This window comes from Meles meles, chromosome 9 (assembly GCF_922984935.1).
Source record: "Meles meles chromosome 9, mMelMel3.1 paternal haplotype, whole genome shotgun sequence".
Taxonomy (NCBI): Eukaryota; Metazoa; Chordata; class Mammalia; order Carnivora; family Mustelidae; genus Meles; species Meles meles.
The window spans coordinates 41,935,916-41,945,669 of NC_060074.1; the positions used below are offsets into that span (position 1 = coordinate 41,935,916).

The 9,754-nt window shown below is 44.9% G+C and overlaps 1 protein-coding gene across 5 annotated transcripts in view; it reads left to right on the plus strand.

Annotated features, from left to right (window-relative positions):
* Window positions 1-9,496, plus strand: part of SPP2 (secreted phosphoprotein 2) — a 35,872-nt gene extending 26,376 nt beyond the window's left edge. For 2 of the 5 annotated variants that reach the window (XM_046018088.1, XM_046018089.1), the window contains exon 9: window positions 355-467. The gene's annotated coding sequence lies outside the window, so the exon portion shown is untranslated. The other 3 variants (XM_046018092.1, XM_046018091.1, XM_046018090.1) reach the window with 3 other exon arrangements.
* The last annotated feature ends 258 nt before the right edge of the window (window positions 9,497-9,754 follow it).

The following is a 9,754-nucleotide window of genomic DNA, read 5'->3' on the forward strand; positions in this document are numbered from 1 at the left end:
CTTCTCTTTCCCAGGTGACCCCGGGCACCCCCAGCACTTTTACGCCCATTCGTTGGGGGGAGCCTTCCACCCTCCATTTCCAGATTCTGCCTTAGCCAACGGCATGCCAGACTCCTCCATCTGGATGTGTTGCCACATGCTCACACTGGAATACTTCTCCCCTCCCCTGGCAGGTGTCTGTTGTCTCTATTCTTTGTTCAAGGAGCTGGTCACTTTGCACAGTTGCTCCAGTCTCTAGTGCCGCCTTGGATTCCCTTCGCATACACCCAGGAGTGTTGGGTCCTGTGTCTCCATAGCAGGAGTGTGGAATGCATGCCGCAGAGGCGAATGCCCCCTCCTTCTCTCTTTTCACAGCTAAATACACTGGAAAGAATAGAAGTGCCAGAGAAGAAAGATGCTTCATGAATTGTGTGATTTTTCTTTGGATCGGTTCCAGTCCTTAATAAATGCTTTACTCTTCCTCTTTTTCCATTGACTGATTTTTTTTAAAAAAAGGCATAACTCTCAAATTTTTAGATAAGAAGCAATTACATGAGGAGATTAATATTACCTAAGGATTTTAGGAGCTAAGAACTCACATAGTAGCCATGCATAGCATAATTGTGTCAAATGTGTGTTTTCGATCAATATGCAGCGGTTGTAAATTCCTTATTCCTTTTTTTTTTTTTTTGTAAATTCCTTATTCTTAAAAAGACAATCAGTCCAAGCAACTTGGTGTCAAGAGTGTCTTTCCTTTTGTGACTTATTTTAATTAAAAAAAAAATAAATCATTTGGTGAATTAGGGATGAAAGGCAGGCCCCTCCCTTAATTATCAAAATGTTCCTGTGGATTCTTTTTCTCTGGACTTCTCAGTCCCAGGCAACAATATAGAGGAACTAGCTTTCTGTCAAAGTGGATATTGCCACGTAAGTACCCAAGGACAAAGGTCTGTGTTCCCAGGCCACTTGGCAATTGCAGCAGCTAGAGGACGTTCCTGGATCCAGGCCCTTCTGCCGTAGCCCCGAGAGGATTACAGGACGTGAGAATCCACAAACCCAAATGCAGTCCCTTTCCAGTGAGACTGAAACTCTTGTCAGATCCCCCTGGCTTTCCAGGAAGGTGTCACAAGCCCCTGAGAACTATTTCCCAGATGGGTGATACAGTAAAGGCATTATTGGTCATTTGCACCTTCATTTAGAAGTGACTGCTGGGGCACCTGGTGGCTCAGTGGGTTAAGCCTCTGCCTTCGGCTCAGGTCATGATCTTGGGGTCCTGGGATCAAGCCCCGCATCAGCGGGGATTCTGTCCCCCCCCCCCCCCGCCCGCTCTGCCTGCCTCTCTGCCCACTTGTGATCTCTGTCTGTCAAATAAATAAATAAAATCTTAAAAAAAAAAAGAAGTGACTGCTTACTCCTGTTCCCGTAGCAAACTGCTCCACTTCCTATAGCTTCTCAATGTCTGCTAAGACTAGAAACTGACCTGCTCCACAATCTTGCTTATTTTTCAGAACTTTCCTGGATATTCCCATATACTAATTTTATTTCCACTTGGAGATCAGCATGTCAAGTCATGAAAAAAATTCTGTTGGTATTTGAAATCAATTACACCAAATTTGTAGCTTATTTTGAAAACTTGACATCTTTCAACTTCTGAGTTTTGTTCTGTGGGAATGAGCCGTACATTTCCATTTCCCGAAGTCTTCTTATGTGACACTTAATAGAATCTAAGAGGGTTTTTTTGGGGTGTGTGTGTGTGTGTGTGTGTGTAAGAGTGTGTCTGGCATACTAAAAAATTTTTTTTGCATGAAAGGTGTGTTTGCCATTTTAAAAAAATTATTTATTGGTATTTTCTTTTTGTTATTATAAATAAGATCTTTTGTCGTTCAATCTTATAATATAAACGACTAATATATGTTAGGCTTTTGGCCTGTCTTCAACAATTTTCATATTGTTTTTTAATAAGTTTTTCAGTTGCTATTCCAGAGTGTCCCATGTATACCATATAACTTTTGCAAATAATATTAATTTTGCCTACCCTCATCATTTTTCTGTGCCATTTTTTTTCTTTTTCTTATTCTCTTTGAGCATATTCTGACAGGGTAGACAACAACAGTATGGTGATAAGCATCCTGTCTTATTCCTCACTTTGATAGCATTCTGAGAAGAATTTTAGTGTTGCACCCTTAAGCTTCATGATGCCTTCTGGTCTGGTATAAGCAGTGTTTATAGTTCAGTCCCATTTGGGTTGCATCCGTCCTCCACTGCTAAGAGTTTAGAACATAAATATATACGGAACTTTCAAACAAAGCTCTTTTGAATTTTTTTTTAATTTAAATTTGGAGATTTGGAATTTGTCTTTCTTCTTTTATAACAAAACATGGTGAATCATGTTAATATATTGCCTAAATCAAACCATCTTTGCATTCCTGGAATGACCCCACTTGGCCACGGTTTACTATTCTTTAAAAACGCTGCCAGATTCCAGTTGCTTCAGGGAGGATGTCCAAATCACCATTCATACGTGAGAGTGGGCTGTCACTCTCTCTTTGTGCTGCTGTGCATCTTACTGAGTTTGGGTATCAATGTTGTGAAACCCAACACAGCTTGTATGTGGCTTTCCCTCTTCTTACCATCTCCCTGCGCCCTGGTCTAATAACGGAGCATCCATGCAGGACAGGTATGACCTATTCAGTGATCACAACAATATATTAACCACATTTAAATAATTTTAGTATTTCTGTCATCTGCCTTCCCCAAACTTTTCTTAAATATTTTTGTTTATTTGACAGAGAGAGAGGGAGGGAGAGCACAAGCAGGGGGAGTGGGAGAGGGAGAAGCAGACTCCCCACTGAGTAGGGAGCCTGACTCACGGCTCAACCCCAGGACCCTGGGATCCTGACCTGAACCAAAGGCCGATGCCTAACTGACTGAGCCACCCAGGTGCACCCTTCCCCAAACATTTTTGCAACACATTTTTGTCACTGTGTTCTGGAAGGAGGGAATAGCAAGAAACAGGCTTTAGCCTGAAATGGTGTGCTTAGCAACACTCACTGGGGTAGGAGTCTGCTGGGTCATGTATCTGGCAGAGAAACTGTGTAATTTGTTCTGTAAATGTGTGCATGGGGATTGTGCATGTCATTCTCCTCACTGAGCACAGGCACCATGCTCTCACTCAGCTCGTGACTTCCCCAAGCACTAATACCCAGGATGTTAGCAGACCAGCAGGGATAGACACACTTAGTGGGGGAAATGGGCTCATCCACCATTGGCAATGGTGGGGACTACAAAAATACAAACTGTGAATGTAGGACCTCCAGGCTCTGTGCGCTCCACTGAGGCTGTTTCTAATTCCTTCAGGCCAGAAGTCAGGTGAGTGGTTTTCTGTTGACCCAAGAGAGTTCATGGGTTTCCTTTGATCAGCATACACCTGCCCTCTTCCAGCTCCCACCTCTATAGGAATCCCAGTACAAGGAACAGTGACAAAAACCTCTCCCTAAAAATGTCATTGTGCCACTCTGGGGTTGGCAGCAGAACAATTTGGCCTCTATCCAGAGGCAGGTGTGACCGGAGTCAATCTGTATGAGGTGACAGGTTGGCTAAGGAATCATTAGCAGTGTGAGCAAGCGTAACAATGTTGCATTCTTGTGAGCCCCTGGGAACATGAACACCCCTCTACAGAGGGACTGCATTTACCTCCCTTGTCCCTTCACAGCTTGGATGAAAAATTGTCCAGGGTTCCAACATTTAACATTCGTTTTCATTTTTCCATCCTGTAATGTCTTGGCGTGGCTTGGTGTGTCACCAACCCATCACATACCACACTTGTCTTCCCTCATCCAGGGGACATGTGCGAGGAAAGCTGTACATTCAGGTCTTTCCTTTGGAGCTGCCTTAGCCTGAACATTTGCTGGTGTCTTCCTTGAGTTTGGGGCAACTTCCCAAACTGTTTTGTGGGTCTTCTTTTTTGTGTTACTTTCCTTCCAGACCACAGCGGGAGATTTAATTCTGGTCTTAAAATTAATTTTATGGACATTTCACAATACATGGCCTGATTTCTTCAGAGATTATTGGGTACTAGTGGCTCAGGAGAAGTGGGATGGGGACAAAGTAAGAAACAGTCTACAAAGTGCTCTGCACTAGGGATGTCATGTTCTGGTCTTTTCAAATGAAGCTCAGCTTGATTACCTCTGAGCTTTCTGGACTGTCTCTTTCCTTCTTTCTCTGTTGTCTTTCCTCACACCTGTCTTCTCCTTCTCTAGGCTATAGTATCTTCAGTCCTTTTGCAACCCAAGGAGGGCAAATGAGGATTTTTCATCTTGCTCAACTGTCTATGTGAAGAGCTCTGCTTATGTAAATGGTAGATTTTACGGAGGGTATGTGGGACTCATTGTGGATGAATGTGAGTGGGGTGAGGAAGAGAAGCCCAAAGGGGCTTCAGCTGGAGCTGCAGCGGCAGTGGGCATGTGTAGGGCCTGGGTGGGTGGTCTTGGGACACAAGGAGCTAGAACATGGTGGGAGCTGGAGCCCCCTGAAGTCTTTCTGGAGGTGAGACTTCTCCAGAGTGGCAACATAACATCCTTGCTATGTTGCATGGGTTTCTGTGGTTGCCCTAATCATTACCCAAAGGCAAATGATGTTTCCTAGTCAGGAGCCCAGCCACAGTTGCCATGGTGACAGATGGAGCCACTGGTCCATGCAACATATGAAATCTCTGGCTAGGATCAGGCAGTGAACTACAGGGAGCTGTCAGGGTCAGATGCAGAAAGGTGAGCATTGGTGGTCAAGAGAATTAGACACACCAGAGGGGTTATAACCTCCATCCCACCCTGGGAACTTTGAGAGACCGAATCTCAGATTTAATTTGTGACAACATCCACCCCTTATGTCCCCTGGCTAGAGCCATTTCTACACAACAGCAGGATGTTTCTGCTCTATCTCTGAGCTGTCATGGTTGCTACAGTCCTGCTTCTACCCACTGGCTCACCCTGCCAAAGGATTGGATTCCCCATGGTAAGAACCCATCCTCCTGGAGATGCCAATAGGCAGAGGGAGGGAAGCATCCAAAGCTGCTCATTTTGATGGACTCGCCAATAGAATTTACATAAAACAGCAAGAGGTCAATGAGAGAAGCCACAGATCTGAGACTCTCAGCTTTCTCAAACTCACATGCTTGAGTTTGCATATTTATCCAAACTCCACATGTCTTCTGTCTTCCTTCCCCCTTTGACCGCATTCTCCTCTCCACCCTCCATGTTGCGAGGTCTTCTGCATTGACCCTGGAAGTTCCCAGGTTGATTTCTCCCCTGTGCAGCTCAGTCTGCTTCTCTCCCTCGTGGTGTTCTCATGGCCTTACATGTGGGATGTGGCTTAGGATTGGTCCCATTGTCTGTGTTGGTTTCCATGTTCTCTTGTCTTGGTCGTAGACTGCTTCAGCCATTCTCCTCCCATGTCCCAAATTAGGCAGAGTATCAAACATGTATCTTCCATTATATCTTCGGTCAGTGTTCACATGAGCTTTCTCCCTGCTGTCCTTCATTGTTTCGTTCTGTTTGGGGTACAGCCCTGTTTTATTCCAAGTGATGTTACTCATGTTGAAAAAATGACTTGAATTTGACTGTATTACCAGTAATACAATCAATATATGACTCACTAGTATGTTCACCCTGACTGGATCCTTGGGCTAGTGACAGGGAAGGAATCCCTCTTATAAAAAGATCCTGAACCAGTGTCATGAGGCCAGCCACACTGGGAGACTTGGGTATTTATAACTATATTGGTTTCTATTGCTGCTGAAGCACAAACTTTAATGGCTTCGAATAATACAAATGTATCATCTTAACAGTTTTGAAGGTTTGAAGTTCAAAATGGGTCTCCTGGGGCAAAATCAAGGTATTTTTTAGCAGGGTTGTGTTCTTTCTGGAGTCTCCTGGGAGGATCCATTTCCTTGCTTTTTTTGGCTTCTAGAGGCCGTCCTCCTCATTCCCTGGCTGAGAGCCCCTCCTCCATCTTCAAGGGACAAAACTCCAGCCTTCACTTCCATCATTCACGGCCTTTTCTGTGACCATGCCACACTTGTCTTACAGGGAATCTCATGATTCATTGGGTCCACCCAGATATTTCAGGATCTCTTCATCTCAAGTTCTTTAACTTAAATACATCTGCAAGATCCCTGTTGCCTTGTAAGATGACACACTCAGAGACTCTGGGGGTTAGGATGTGGACATGTTTAGGAGGCCATTCCTCACCTGACCACAATCACCGAATCAAACAGCCAAATAGCTATCATTTATTGGACACCACAGACAAGGCTGGCACTCCACATGGATTCCATCATGTAATTCTTAAAATAACCCTATTGGGTGCCTGCCACTATAACTGTAATTTGACCAGTGAGGAAGGCATGGCTTAGAGAAAACTCACCCTATTTCTAGTAAGAGGCAAACCCAGAGCTTACATCTCAGCTCTCTGAATTGTGTTCTTCCTTCCCTAAAAAAATTTAAAGCATTAAATAAATAAATAAATAAATAAATAAACCTTTAGAAAGTTAACCAGTGGGTTTGAAGTTCTCTCAGTAGATAGGAAGCAAAGAGAATGGTAGCCAGACCGTTGGCCCGATAGCCCACTTTGACCATCAGATGTTTCCGGTGCGACTTCTTACAAAACTGTTGCGAGCTCACCTGCAGACTCACCTACCCCTCGGATAAATGTGCATTAAGCAATTCTATACACCAAGTCAGGGAGCATGGTTCTCTGCATCAGCTATGGGGACTCCATACGAGTGGGCGCGGAGAACTGATTTACCCTAAAGCTCTCTGTTAAACACTCACACTGTTGCCCATCTATTTAATTCTTTTTAGAGTGAAGGCCTGGAGTTCCCAGTTTATGCAATTAGATGAGGACCTGGGTTCATTCCCAACTTTCCTGTGCCCATGACTTTGGCATTCTTTCTTTGGATATCCAAATAGACACTCCCTTGGCTTTCACTCAACAGAAAACTGGCATTCCTAAAAGCCAAACAAAACCTACCTCAGAAGAAAAAACAAAATTGGTGAGCCGATAAGACATTTGAGCCTTATTTTTCCCTGAACTAAGATGTGGTGGAGGTAATGGCTTTGTGGGTACCGTGGGGGAGGGTTTCTTTAGACTCCCAGCTGCTTCAGGGCGCTCGGAAGGAGCTGGAGGGCACTAGGTGGCAGGATTTGCTAAGCCGGGCTCTGAGGCCTGTGGTGAGGAGGGCAAGGCCCAGGAACTAGGTCACAATGAAATTGGGAAGCACTTGTCCTTCTGTGGGCAGAAGCACAGGGGCTGTTGGTGCATCATCCAAGAGAGCTCCACATGGTTGCAGCCACTGTGGAAAGCTTCCTGTTCATTCTACCCTTTCTTTTCTTTTTTGCTTTGTCACGTGTTCCCCCGCAGTGCCCCCTCAATGACCAGCTTAATGGATCAGCTAGTGTGACACCTGGTGGCTCAGAGGGTGGTCTCCTACTGTTTCCCACTTTGAGGCACACATTGGGGGAGGGACATCCCATCTCAACTCTTAAAGTGAGTTTTTGTGGTAGCAAAACTCACATTTTCAAGAAAATGCATTGCATTTAATATGTGTGGTCTTTTGTTCTCACACTCGCCCTGCAAGCAGTGGCACGGGGGTACCGGACAGTTTTGGGAGTGCACTCTTTGCCCTAGGGACTGGCTCGTGGTAAATCTGGTTCTTCCACTTAGGACTCTTTAGAAATGATACCCTGTGCTCTTTTTTTCCTGGGTTCCTTTGGCCTGGGCCTGGAGCTGACAGAGCTCCCCTCGAGATGGTTCTTGTGACTCGTTGCTCATCCCCAGGCCATCTTGTACCACATCTCACCCTCCTTCTCCAGGTCTACTTGCCTACTCATGACCCCCACGTAGGACTGACTCGGGATACCCATGCCAGTTGACTTGGGTTCAATAATGTTCCTCCAAAACTCATATCTATCCAGAACCTCAGAAAGTGACTTTATTTAGAAATAGGGTCTTTACAGATGTAATTAGTTAAGATGAGGTCATTCTGGATTTGAATGGACCCTAAGCAGTGACTGTGTCCTTGTAAGAGAAAGCAGAGACACGGAGACAGGAAGAAAGGCCATATGGCAATGGAGTGGACACTGGAGTCTGTGTCTACAAGCCAAGAAAAGCCAAGGATCGCCAGAACAGCCAGGAGCTAGGAGATATGCCTGGACCCGATCCTCCCTCAGAGCCTCCAGATGGAACCAAACCCACCAACACCTTCTGGGGACTTCTGGCCTCCAGGACTCCTTCATGCTCTTAACTCTGCGTAGGGGAGGCAATGGTGGGTTTTTTTCATATTTGTGTTGGTTCTCCAATCCCATCCTAAAAATTGTGTTACCCACTGTGTATATGTACATTGTTGAGGTAGGACTGCATAAAGTTTATAGACTGCCTTTCTAACTAATAGATCGAATTGTGCCTTTCTCCTCCCCCAAAAGATATGTCTTCCCAGAACTCATGAATATGACCTGATTTGGAAAAAGGGTCTTTGCCACTAGAATTCATTTAAGGATCTCAAGATGAGAGCATCTTGATTTCAGGGTAGGTCCTAAATCCAATGACAGGTGTCCTTTCAAGGAGGGGAGAACACAGAGACACACAGGGGAGAAAGCCATGTGAGGAGGGAGGCAAAGATGGGAGTCATACAGCTCCAAGACCACAAATGTCTGGAGCTACCAGCGGCTGCAAGAGGCAAGGTAGGATTCTCCCCTGGGAACTTGGTCGGGAACATGACCCCACTGACACCTTGGCTGATACCTTGGTTTCAGACTTCCAGCCTCCATGAGTGTGAGTCAGTAAATCTCTGTTGTTTTAAGCCACCCATTTGTGGTAGTTTGTTATGACAGCCCTAGAAACCTAACACACGAATTATATTGTAAGCACTTTCCCATGCTACTACACATGGTGGTAATTATCTTTAAGGACAGCACACTATTCTATAGTTTGAGGAAGCCTGTCAATCTTCTATGGCAAATTATTAAATATTTTAAAATTGAACTAACTAAAATAGCAAGGAGTTAAACGCACTTGATCATGCATTTTGAGTACCTGATGACATCCTCAGGAAGATCTCCCAGAAGCAGAACTGCTTGGTCAAAGAACGCACGCTCTGCTCACACGTGCCTTTCTTGCAAGAAGCTGACTGCTCAAAGCCTGTAAATATTATTTTACACTAGTTAGTATCAGATGTGTAATAACCCTGTGACGTATCTCTATGACAATGCTTACAAACGTTGTCCTTGTGAGCATGAACAATAACTCCCTGAGGACCAGGTAACCCAGCACTTAGCTGTCTGGGTTTCCCTCTGATATGTTTTAGTCAACATCAGCTCATGTCTCTCCATCTTGGTGGCAGACACATATTTAAAACGTGCTTCTTTGTGCTTCTTCTTTTATAGGTCTCCACTCTAAAAGCAAACCCTTGGGGGACCTGGGTGGCTCTGTCAGTTAAGCATCTACCTTCTGCTCATGTCGTGATCATGGGGTGCTGGGATGGAGGCTGGCATTGGGCTTCCTGCTCAGTGGGGATTCTGCTTCTCTCACTCCCTCTGCCCTTGCCCTCCAACTCATGCTTTCTCTCTCTCTCAAATAAATAAATAAAATCTTTTAAAAATAAAATAAATGAAGGCAAGTCCTTAGCTCTAGCCAGTCATCCTTAAGTAGCCAGAGTAACAGTTGCATGGGGGTGCTCCTTAGCCCCCAGGTTTGAATAACATGACTGTACTGGCTGCTGCAT